The following is a 12,500-nucleotide window of genomic DNA, read 5'->3' as shown; positions in this document are numbered from 1 at the left end:
TGTCGGTAATCTGCGGAAGTTTCCCTGAGCTCCGGGAATAGGATTGTTATTTCTGTTATGATTCTGACGCAGGGTTTCATCTTCATGCGCGCAGTTTCCAGAGAGTCAGCTGAGTTAGTTAGTTATTAATCAGTCAAACTGTTGTTGCGAGTATAATTTCCAGCTACACACACACACACACACACACACACACACACACACACACACACACACACACACACAGTCTGACCTGCGAGCAGTTGGACAATATAATGCCTGATTATACTAGTCAACATGTTTATGCCACTGACTGTTCTGACAGACAGTAATGTGTGTTAAATAGATGTTGAGACTGAGACCTGCTGTATATTAGTTGTTAGTTGCATTATTAACTAGTGTGTGTGTGTGTGTGTGTGTGTGTGTGTGTGTGAGTGTGTGAGTGTCAAGCTGATTTCTGACAGCCATTGATGTGTTTGAAGCTCAGAGTTTAGGCAGCTGTATATCGACCTCTCCTTCTCCTTCACTGTTGTTATTACACACACACACACACACACACACACACACACACACACACACACACACACACACACACAGACAGACAGACAGACAGACAGACAGACACACACACACACACACAGACACACACACACACAGACAGACAGACAGACAGAGACACACACACACACACACACACACACACACACACACAGACACACACACAGACACACACACACACACACACACACACACACACACGCATACACACACGCACACTCATTCACATTCCTCTCCTCAGCAGTGAGACGCTCTCATTCATAAATCAGTGTGTGTCGCTGAGGCTGAGGCGAGTGAGTCTGACTGAAGTGAGTTCAGACTCTGGGGTTTGGATTGAGTCTGAATGTTTTAGAGGCTCTTCCGGTGTATTGATGAGTTAGAGCTTCTTCTTCTCTGCTTCTGCTGGACATCTACACTGTGGAGAAGCCCTGAGCTGAAACTGAGCCGAATCTGAGCCGAAATTGAGCCGAATCTGAGCCGAAACTGAGCCGAATCTGAGCCGAATCTGAGCCGAATCTGAGCCGAAACTGAGCCGAAACTGAGCCGAATCTGAGCCGAATCTGAGCCGAATCTGAGCCGAAACTGAGCCGAGCTGAAACTGAGCGGAATCTGAGCCGAAACTGAGCCGAATCTGAGCCGAATCTGAGCCGAAACTGAGCCGAATCTGAGCCGAAACTGCGGCGCTGTAGTTTCAGGAAGAGTCGAACATCTGCTCAAGTTGCATAATCTGCCAAGCAGCAAAACACCCCTGAGTCTCTGTGGCCTTTGGATCAGCAACAAAAGACATGGGATTTTTACCACCTTAATCAATGTGTTAGATTAAATGTGGTTAATTTGTTATATATTATTTATTATTTAAATGATATAATTTGCTATCATATCAACTCTACGATCAGCGTGACTTCAGCATCTAACGATCAGACCAGCCGATGAATGTCTCCGGTGTAGCGTCAGAAACAGGATTGTTTGCTTTATTTCTCCTTGGAGCAGAAGATGCAGTTTTCCCCCTCATTTCCACATTTATACCGGATTCATTGGTTAAGATGAAGCTTCCAGTGCTGTCAGAGGCTCTGTTCAACCCATGGGCACTCAAGCAAAGCTACACAATTTTACACAGCAATATTCTAAATTAATTAAATCATCTGTTTAATAAAAGATGCAACGAGGCGCGCCCTAACACTGCAGTATTTACTGTTTTCCAGTTTAGCATGCAGAGACGACAGCTAGTGTAGCGCTGAGGCTCCTGAACGGGGTTACGGTCTACCTCAGTGTCTCTGGGAAACGCTTCTCATGCCAGAGAATAAAGCCCTCTGAGTCTGAGCGAGTGGAGACGTGTTTGGAAACAGCCATGCTTTCTGCACTGCATTGGTGATAAACGTTCAGACAGTCGATGGGAACTGTGTAAAGCTCTGTATCGTTACTCGTGAAGACGCTGTACCCATAATGCACCGTGGCCTCATTACGAGAATCCGGACCCAGCAATTAGCGCAAAGCTGCCCATCTTCTCAAACGCACAGGAAGTGGTTATCTCCAGCACTTCCTGTGAAGAGCTCAGTCCTTCAGGGCCAGCAGGATTAATTAGCAAAGCTGTTTATCACGTCCCACCAACAATAGGACAAGCAGCGGTTTTGTTTATGCTATTCTGCAAGTGTATTTGACAGATATCATGTTTACTGCTTATTAAATGATAGCAGCTATCTGGGGCTTTGCCGTCTAATTTGCGACCCATAATCTGGGTCTGTGATTTGCTGCTCTTTATGTCTGAGGTGTGAAGTTCCCCTCCAGTATTCAGGGCCGTTTTCCCACAATGCCGAGATTTTAATTGGTTTTTAACACTCCTGGCTGCGGATCTGGCTGCAGGGTGCGTCTCAGAATGAGAGCAGTCATTGTTGGTTTATTAAAACATCCTCTTCAGCGAAAGCAATCCTCCCAGTCAATTATCACTTCTTTGACAATAACAGCACACGTGTGCTAGTTTAGAAAGAGTGTGTTTGAGAGCGAGAGGGAACTCGCGGATGCTATCGTTCTCGGGGTTTGGCCCGTCCTCTGCCGTGACACTGAGGTTGACCTGTAGTTCGGGAACAGGGAACGTTCTCTCAAAGTAATGAACAAACATTCTTCCAGTAACGTTAATAGAATCTTCACATGCACATTTTTAAAACATGGACGTTTTCAAGTCATGTTTTCATAACTCTGTAAGACAAACAGAACCTCAGACACTTTAATCTCCTGAGATATGGACAACACAAACACATACTGCCATTTAATTATATAAAAATTATAAGTGAAATGACAGTCAAATTTGGTACCATTTAAAATGTCTCAGTGCGACTGGTACAAAGGTCTCATCTCCACAGAAGTTTCCCAGGGTCCTTCATCCAAACTGGCCCTAGACAAGGTGTCCTAAATTCCTATTGTAAGTTCATTCCTCACATTGGGGGATGTTTTGTCTTGGTCTGAGAACTTCAAGAAATGCTTCAAGAGGCTCGAGGCGATGTTGTAGCCAGATAATAATGCTGAATATCCTCAAGACACTCGACAACATGCATTTTTCTAATGTCAGGTATGCATCTTTTACTCTTTATCTCTGAGCATTTGATGTTATTGTATTGATTATCTTTGAATTGATTATATAATTGGCATGATACCTTTACTAATAATAAATTGTTACATTTGGATTTATTGTGACTTACTCTGAAATTATTAACTCTAGTAGATTACGTTAAGTCCATAACAACACAATTTTACGCCCAGGTTAGTAAACGGACTGAAACCCAGCTTAGGTGGAGCAGAGGAGCACACCGACTGACGTTTCAGAGATCCGACTAACAGTGAGCCTCAACCTCTGATTATTGTATAGTATTATTCTAACTAAGCGTACGTTGGAAACCATGGCAGGATTATACAAAGTTATTATTAGAAGTAGTTAAGTTGGTCAGCTTGGTTCTCTTGGTCTTACCTTAATTAAGTGTGTTCAGATCTATGGGGACTAAATAATATATTCTAGAATGAGCAAAGTGGAGTACGGCCATCTAGAATATGAAACCCTTTTCATTTTTGGAGTCAGATGAAACAAAGAGGTAATAAAGTTAATTTGCCACGCTGAAAAGACAGTAACACGCAGTAAACCTTCACCCGCTTATCGGAAACTGTCGTTGGACCAATTGGACGGGGCCTTACAACTCAATGTTTTCAGACCTTTTAGCTGTGTTAACGCTGTTTCCCCTCGGATAATCGCGGGCCGGGTCGGGCCGATATTTCCCGCCACTGTCCTCGGGCCGGATCGGGTCTGGCCCTTGATAAAGCACATCACGTGTCATGCACAGCGTCTTGTACACTCGCACTCGCAGTCTCGCACGTGTGACGCATCACTCCTGCTGTGCGTGCTGTACTATTCTGTAGCTTAAGCGCTTGAAGAAGCAAAGAAAAAAATTAAAACAGGATAATTAACTTTGAGCAAGTTTGGAGGAAAATCGGAGGTAAGGAAACATTTTAAACTAGTCGTGGGGAGTGACAACATGTGTGTTGGCTTTGTCTCGTGCATTAAATGCGGCACGCTGCTCGCCTATGACAGCAGAACAACGGGGACTTCGACGATGAACAGACACATGAAGCAGTCTTGCCATGACAGAAATGATGATAGTAGTCAGCCTCAGCCCTCAATGTCCTCTTTTGTTACTTTTCCGATCCATTCAATTATTTCTGAGTAAACAAACAACGCAGATTACATGCTCCTTCCTTGTCGCATTATTTTATAATATTTAATATTGAGTAGCCAAATTTTGCTCATTTATTAATAGTATTTATATAATATATATAACTGCGCAGCTCCCCCTGTAGCCTAAATGATCTAGCACAGCAGCACCTGGTTCAAAAAAATTCTGGTGCCGCCCCTGGTTATAACGGCCCACATAATAAAAATGGTCGGGTTTAATCGGGCTCGGGCTCATAATTACAGTGAATGTGTCGGGCCGGGCCGGGCTCGGACACAACGTGCTCGGGCTCGGGTAGGGTCGGGCTTGATTTGTTGGGCCCGATCTAAGCTCTACTCTGTGTTTCCTCATGGAGAATCTCTGTGTTTCCTCACGGATAATCTCTGTGTTTCCTCACGGAGAATCTCTGTGTTTCCTCATGGAGAATCTCTGTATTTCCTCACGGATAATCTCTGTGTTTCCTCATGGAGAATCTCTGTGTTTCCTCATGGAGTATCTCTGTGTTTCCTCATGGATAATCTCCGTGTTTCCCCTCTGAGAAACTCTGTGTTTCCTCACGGAGAATCTCTGTGTTTCCTCATGGAGAATCTCTGTGTTTCCTCACGGAGAATCTCTGTGTTTCCTCACGGAGAATCTCTGTGTTTCCTCACGGAGAGTCTCTGTGTTTCCTTACGGATAATCTCCGTGTTTCCCCTCTGAGAATCTCTGTTTCCTCACGGAGAATCTCTGTGTTTCCTCATGGAGAATCTCTGTGTTTCCTCATGGAGAATCTCTGTGTTTCCTCACGGAGAATCTCTGTGTTTCCTCACGGAGAATCTCTGTGTTTCCTCATGGAGAATCTCTGTGTTTCCTCATGGAGAATCTCTGTGTTTCCTCACGGATAATCTCTGTGTTTCCTCACGGATAATCTCTGTGTTTCCTCACGGAGAATCTCTGTGTTTCCTCATGGAGAATCTCTGTGTTTCCTCACGGAGAATCTCTGTGTTTCCTCACGGATAATCTCTGTGTTTCCTTATGGATAATCTCAGTGTTTCCTCACGGATAATCTCAGTGTTTCCTCACGGAGAATCTCTGTGTTTCCTCACTGAGAATCTCTCTGTTTCCTCACTGAGAATCTCTGTGTTTCCTCATGGAGAATATCTGTGTTTCCTTATGGATAATCTCAGTGTTTCCTCACGGAGAATCTCTGTGTTTCCTCACTGAGAATCTCTGTGTTTCCTCACTGAGAATCTCTGTGTTTCCACATGGTTTCCTCTTGGAGAATCTCTGTGTTTCCTCATGGAGAATCTCTGTGTTTCCTCATGGAGAATCTCTGTGTTTCCTCATGGAGAATCTCTGTGTTTCCTCTTGGAGAATCTGTGTTTTCTCATGGAGAATCTCTGTGTTTCCTCATGGAGAATCTCTGTGTTTCCTCATGGAGAATCTCTCTGTTTCCTCACTGAGAATCTCTGTGTTTCCTCATGGAGAATATCTGTGTTTCCTTATGGATAATCTCAGTGTTTCCTCACGGAGAATCTCTGTGTTTCCTTATGGATAATCTCAGTGTTTCCTCACGGAGAATCTCTGTGTTTCCCCTCTGAGAATCTCTGTGTTTCCTCACGGAGAATCTCTGTGCTTCTCCTCTGAGAATCTCTGTGTTTCCTCATGGAGAATATCTGTGTTTCCTTATGGAGAATCTCAGTGTTTCCTCACGGATAATCTCAGTGTTTCCTCACGGAGAATCTCTGTGTTTCCTCACTGAGAATCTCTCTGTTTCCTCACTGAGAATCTCTGTGTTTCCTCATGGAGAATATCTGTGTTTCCTCACGGAGAATCTCTCTGTTTCCTCACTGAGAATCTCTGTGTTTCCTCATGGAGAATATATGTGTTTCCTTATGGATAATCTCAGTGTTTCCTCACGGAGAATCTCTGTGTTTCCTCACTGAGAATCTCTGTGTTTCCTCACTGAGAATCTCTGTGTTTCCACATGGTTTCCTCTTGGAGAATCTCTGTGTTTCCTCATGGAGAATCTCTGTGTTTCCTCATGGAGAATCTCTGTGTTTCCTCATGGAGAATCTCTGTGTTTCCTCATGGAGAATCTCTGTGTTTCCTCATGGAGAATCTCAGTGTTTCCTCACGGATAATCTCAGTGTTTCCTCACGGAGAATCTCTGTGTTTCCTCACTGAGAATCTCTCTGTTTCCTCACTGAGAATCTCTGTGTTTCCTCATGGAGAATATCTGTGTTTCCTCACGGAGAATCTCTCTGTTTCCTCACTGAGAATCTCTGTGTTTCCTCATGGAGAATATCTGTGTTTCCTTATGGATAATCTCAGTGTTTCCTCACGGAGAATCTCTGTGTTTCCTCACTGAGAATCTCTGTGTTTCCTCACTGAGAATCTCTGTGCTTCTCCTCTGAGAATCTCTGTGTTTCCTCACTGAGAATCTCTGTGCTTCTCCTCTGAGAATCTCTGTGTTTCCTCACTGAGAATCTCTGTGTTTCCACATGGTTTCCTCTTGGAGAATCTCTGTGTTTCCTCATGGAGAATCTCTGTGTTTCCTCATGGAGAATCTCTGTGTTTCCTCCGGTGCAAAAAGCTCTCCCATCTAATCCAACTCCACTTAATGGTTGACTACACCCCCCCCCCCCCCCCCGTCTCGCTGAGAGCCAGCTATCACACCCTGCCAAGGCCTGTATCATCTTCCATCTTCTGTTCCGGCCGAGCCACGGTTGTGCTGAAATCTGAAACGGTTTGTCCCACTCACCGTCAGATGATACTGATGGTGACAATCAGATGAGTTTTCTTAGCGTGTCAATTCGGTGTCAAAATGTCTTTGCTTTTGGCAGTCTGATCAAAAATGATGTCAGGAATCACGTAATATCATTAATCACACTCAAAATCACAGCAGCAGTTTCGCTTATCATTGTCTCGTGTTTAACACATTTTTTACACAAATTTTGACTTTTTAATAATAATATAATATAGGGATGGGCATCGTTAAGAAATTATCGATATCGATGCCATTGTCGAGTCTGCTTATCGATGCGATTCCTTATCGATTCCCATATCGATTCCTGTACCATTTGCTGCACACTTACAGGGTGGCTTTGAGAGTTGTTGCCTTTGAATGTCTAATTTAAATTGGTTTTAGAGAATGAAAACCAAGTGTGCAATATCAATACAGAAGTTGAATGCTTTGACATTTCTAAAAAAAGTAAACATTTCTAAAACAAAGCTTTGTATTGTAAACACACTTAGTCGTGTGTGCTAAACTATAAAAGAGTAAACAACGCATCATGGTTTGCATTTTAACTTTAACTTTTATTGTTTTCACAAAAACTTCAATTAATCATTTAACATTTAAAAATTTCTAGCAGTTCTTGTGCAGAAAAACAAGCATGTCTGCTTTTTCTGGGAGGATCCTTGATCTCTCCAGGCTGATCATTGGTTACTTACATCTAGCATTAATGTTTTGATATAATTTATAAGCCAACCTACCATTGTTTGTGGAGCGCAGGCTGTCAGATATAGTGCACTCCTGGTATTTAATGCCATGGATGTTATTTAAATGTTTAAGCATATTTGTTGTGCTCCCCCCTGAGATGCTGACACGCATAAATGATGACAGTTATGAAATATGCGTCCGAGGTTTTGCGTTCCCAAACGTACATTATCGGAAACAAACAGCACATGAGGAGACTGAGTATATGTGGAGCAGCGTTTACTATGAACGGAGCTGATCTGCACGCATATAAATAATTAAAGCCTCGTGCTTCTCTGTAAAAAAAAAACAGCGCATATATTTTTTGCGCATATCACAGCCTTTACGATTTCATGATAGCACTCTGCTATTTTATGATTGTAACTTGTTTTAAATAGATTGCGTAGCCTTAGAAAAAGGTGTAATAATGCGGTTCATGGATTCGATCTAAACAGGCTATGAAAATGTGAACTTGGAATATAAATCTGACGGCACGCACTTATCACACTGTTGGATTGACTTTGTTTACTTCTGTTGGCGGTAAAGAAGATCAAAACAGACTAGCGCGCGAGCCGACAGCATCACTACCACTACCATCTCTCTCTCTCATCAGAGATGATGTTTCACGGCCAAATCAAATAAACAATCGGAGGAGAGCCCTTCTAGCCAATCAGAGGTGAAAAAGGTGGTACCTTCTCCTACCATCCTGGGGAAAAAAAATATTGCACTCGGGAATGGCGCTTTTGGGGGATTTAAAAATCCAGTCACATACTGTGACGTCGTGCCGCGACGCGGGAATGGACGGAACGGAACGTTCGGAATCGTTAGTGGAATCGTTAACGTGTGGACTTGTACGATTCCGATGGATCGGAATGTTTGGAACCGGTTCCAAACCGGAACCTGGAACCGATTCCCAAGCCTAATATAATATTATTAATAACATAATAATAATAATCATGCTTTTCATTATTATTTTATTAACACATATAACGTGCTTACACAGTAACAAAAAATCATTCACATCCAACATTGAACTGATATTGTTGCACACGTGTAAACACCAAAATTTGCACGAGATCCAATTTTTTCACATCTGATATGAGCCACTTCAAAATGTGTATTTAAATCAGCAATCAGCAAGGTGATAACGTCACTATTTTTGAAGTAATTAAAATCACACTGCACTAGTAATCTTTATCTTTATCAAATTTTGCTCTACAAACATCAGTGACAGCTTGCTGGTAACATAATCTATGGCTAGCTTTATATACATAAATGAAATAAATAAAAACACATTATAAAAAGCAAAACCCAGGTGTCAACCATGGCGTTCATAGCAACAACGATCAACTGTGCAATCGTTCTAGTTTGGATGGCATTAATGTAAACCATGGTAAATCATGATAAATCAACGCATCCATAATGAGGTTACATGACCATCTGAAACACTGGTGTACGGCGTATCATTTCACATAGTGTTTGTAAGGACTAGTCATCAGTCTAGGTGGGTGTTTGTGTGACTGGTCAGGTGCTTCAGCAGAAGTAAGCTGGAAAGTTTGAGAGTAGTTTGAGCTCACCAAGAGTCAGAGGAAGCAGCAAACTCTGCTGGCTGTTTTTTGTCTTTGTTTCTCTAGAATAAAAGTGATGCTGACTGCTCATCAGGGGCGAGATGTGGGTTATAAATCATACGCTGGAGAGCTGTGCACTGTACACTTCACAAACACACACACACACACTCACTCAAACGCACACACACACACACACACACACACACACACACTCACACACTAACTCACACTCACTCAAATGCACGCACTCACACTCACACTCACTCAAATGCAAATACACACACACACACACACACACACACACACACACACACACACACACACACACACACACACACACACATTCTTAGTGCTGCATTTGATACCATCGACCACAATGTTCTTTTAAATAGACTAGAAAATGATGTTGGCATTACGGGAAATGCACTAGCATGGTTTAAATCATACTTATCTGACCGTTATCAGTTTGTAGCAGTAAATGAAGAGATGTCTCATCGATCACAAGTTCAGTATGGCGTACCACAAGGCTCAGTACTAGGACCGTTGCTGTTCACTCTGTACATGCTACACACACACACACACACACACACACACACACACACACACACACACACACACTGTACATGCTACCATTAGGAGATATCATTAGGAAGCATGGCATTAGTTTTCACTGTTATGCTGACGATACTCAGCTCTATATTTCTTCACGCCCTGACGAAACTTACCAATTCACAAAATTAACGGAATGCATAGCGGATATAGAAAACTGGATGACTAGTAATTTTCTACTACTTAAAGGAGAACTTGGTAACTTTTTTAACTTAATAAAACTGTCTAGAAATCATTTGGATGGTTAAACAACCTGTTCTGGTGATATTGGTGACTTTCCCCGCTCCCCCCAGCGCTCCCAGGCGGAAAACCAACCTTGCAACTTGGGGACTACCGTCCCGGCAAAATAGAAATTGGAAGTCTCGTGAGAAGCGAGAACGAGCGCGAAACACGAATCGCTTTACGGCAATTCAACATAAACACACACGCATGTATGATGTATTACCAGATTACCCACCTCGATAGACATAGCTCCACGCGATACAGTTGGCTTGCTCCGATCAAAACAAACGCACATGAGCAGCGGTAGAGAAGGGGAGGAGGCCGCCGCAAGTGAGTTTTTTACGACCGTGTTGTGACATATACGCCCCCCCCACAGCTGTAGGGGGAGCTCGTGGGGAAAACATGCGACAACAAAAGGGAAAATCAGCGAAGAAGTGACTAGAGTTCGCTAGAGTTGCCGAGTTCTCCTTTAATTCTGAAAAAACAGAGATTCTAATTATTGGACAAAAAACTTCCTCACGTAATAACCTAGAATACTGTCTAACACTTGATGGCTGCTCTGTCAAGTCTTTGTCGTTGGACACACACACACACACACACACACTTATGCTGCTGCATTGTGAGTTTAAGCAGCCTGTTTTCCAGTGGAGATTGAGACAGACACTATGACTGAATCAGTATGTAAAGATCATGTCTGACTGGACGTCTCAATACATCACTGTGATGTGACTGTACATTTACTCACATTCCTCAGCTAGAATATTTTTGCAATTCTGAGATTTTCCAGCCACATCTCAGCAGAAGCGTCTTGTCCTGTATTGATCCACGTCACGGACGACGGAACGCTCACGCTGAGCAAACACAGTGTTGAGTGTTGAGTTATCCGTGCAGTTAGTGCCACATTTTGGGATACTGCATAAAAAACACTGGATGGAAATGCCGAGATGTGCATATATTCTAAAGATGCACATAAAAACGTTTGCTCTCAAAGGGGATATTTATTAATCTGATAAGAAGACATGCGCATAAACTATGATGGAAACACATTTACTGAATAAATCACTCAAACCTCATGTGACTTTGGCTCAGCGAAGACTGTGATTGGATAAGTGGAGTAACCAGTGGACCAATGGCATCGCAGCGTCTCTAATGTTGGTTTGGTGTTTCTGAAAGTGTGTGTGATCAGAATGATTTGGTGTAATTCCCTCCAGAAGCGTCTCACACACACGAGTGTGTTCCCGAACACCAGCATCCAAACGCCAGAGAACACGACAGCGTTTACTGTGTGTCGCCTGACGCTCGAGACACACTCGTTTATGATGAGGGGAAGAGAAAGATTGCAGAAACGCATAGTTTACGACTGATATTTTGCACCAGGAAGAAGTGATGATTATGTTCTCTTGAACACATGGGATGAATTCGCTGCTTTATTCACAAATGTTTTATGCCATATTCCAGTTTTGTGCATATGTCAAATTTGCTACTTTGAATGGAAACATAGTGGGCCCTATTTTAACGATCTGAAACGCAAGTATCAAGCGCAAAACGCAAGTAACTTTGTGGGCGGATCTCGGGCGCTGTTGCTATTATACCGGCGGGATAAATGACTAAAATGTGTTGGTCTGAATCGCTTCATTACTCATAGGTGTGGTTTGGGCGTAACGTGAAATAAACCAATCAGAGCGACATCTCACATTCCCTTTAAGAGCAGGCGTGCTTGTTCCATGGCGGATTGCTATTATAACGGCGGATTTGCCAGGAGCGGTTCACAGCCGAGGAGACCGGCGTTCTCGTCAGGGCCGTAAAACACAGAGAAGTGACATTGGGGATGGAGAAACACACCCAGATTAGCTTCGGTTAAACAGGCGTATGATAATTTGGGTAAATGTGTAAGCAAGATTTATGCCTATTTTTCACATCTTCATGGACACAACAATGATTTCCCTCGTGTGGAATATTGTTCCTTGTAATAATGTATGGTTTTCTAAAAATGAGAACTGCTGCGTCTGTGTGTAGATGAGGGAAGCAAAGTGTGTGTGTGTTGAGCTCACGCTACATTATGGCCAAGCATGCGCCCTTAAAATAGCCTCTGAATAACATGAGCAACGCGCCACTGACTTTAGACGAGGTTTCTCCTGGTCAGTGGCGGAATTGTTTTCTGAAACTGCAAAATAGCACCAGGGAACGTTTGTGCCGGAACACGCCTCCTCTTTTCCCTGATCCGCCCACGGGAGCGCAAGTTCATTCCCTAATTTACCGACGTGCGTCTGTGGAGGGAAGAGTCCGCTGTGCGCGGGTGAGAAATAGGAATGATACATGCGTCGTGTACAAAGTCAATTGCGCTGGGTGCGAGAGAGAGCCCAGTGAGTGTCATTAAAGCATAATCATGTGATT

The 12,500-nt window shown here is 43.1% G+C and overlaps 1 protein-coding gene across 2 annotated transcripts in view; it reads left to right on the top strand.

The window, feature by feature from the left end:
• lsamp (limbic system associated membrane protein) overlaps window positions 1-12,500 on the top strand; it is a 316,255-nt gene that overhangs the window by 146,076 nt on the left and 157,679 nt on the right. The window lies entirely within an intron of this gene.

This window comes from Scardinius erythrophthalmus (assembly GCF_964197995.2).
Source record: "Scardinius erythrophthalmus genome assembly, chromosome: 7".
In the NCBI taxonomy this organism is placed as follows: Eukaryota; Metazoa; Chordata; class Actinopteri; order Cypriniformes; family Leuciscidae; genus Scardinius; species Scardinius erythrophthalmus.
Note: the sequence above shows the minus strand (reverse complement) of the source record. Positions and strands in the feature narration are given on the sequence as shown.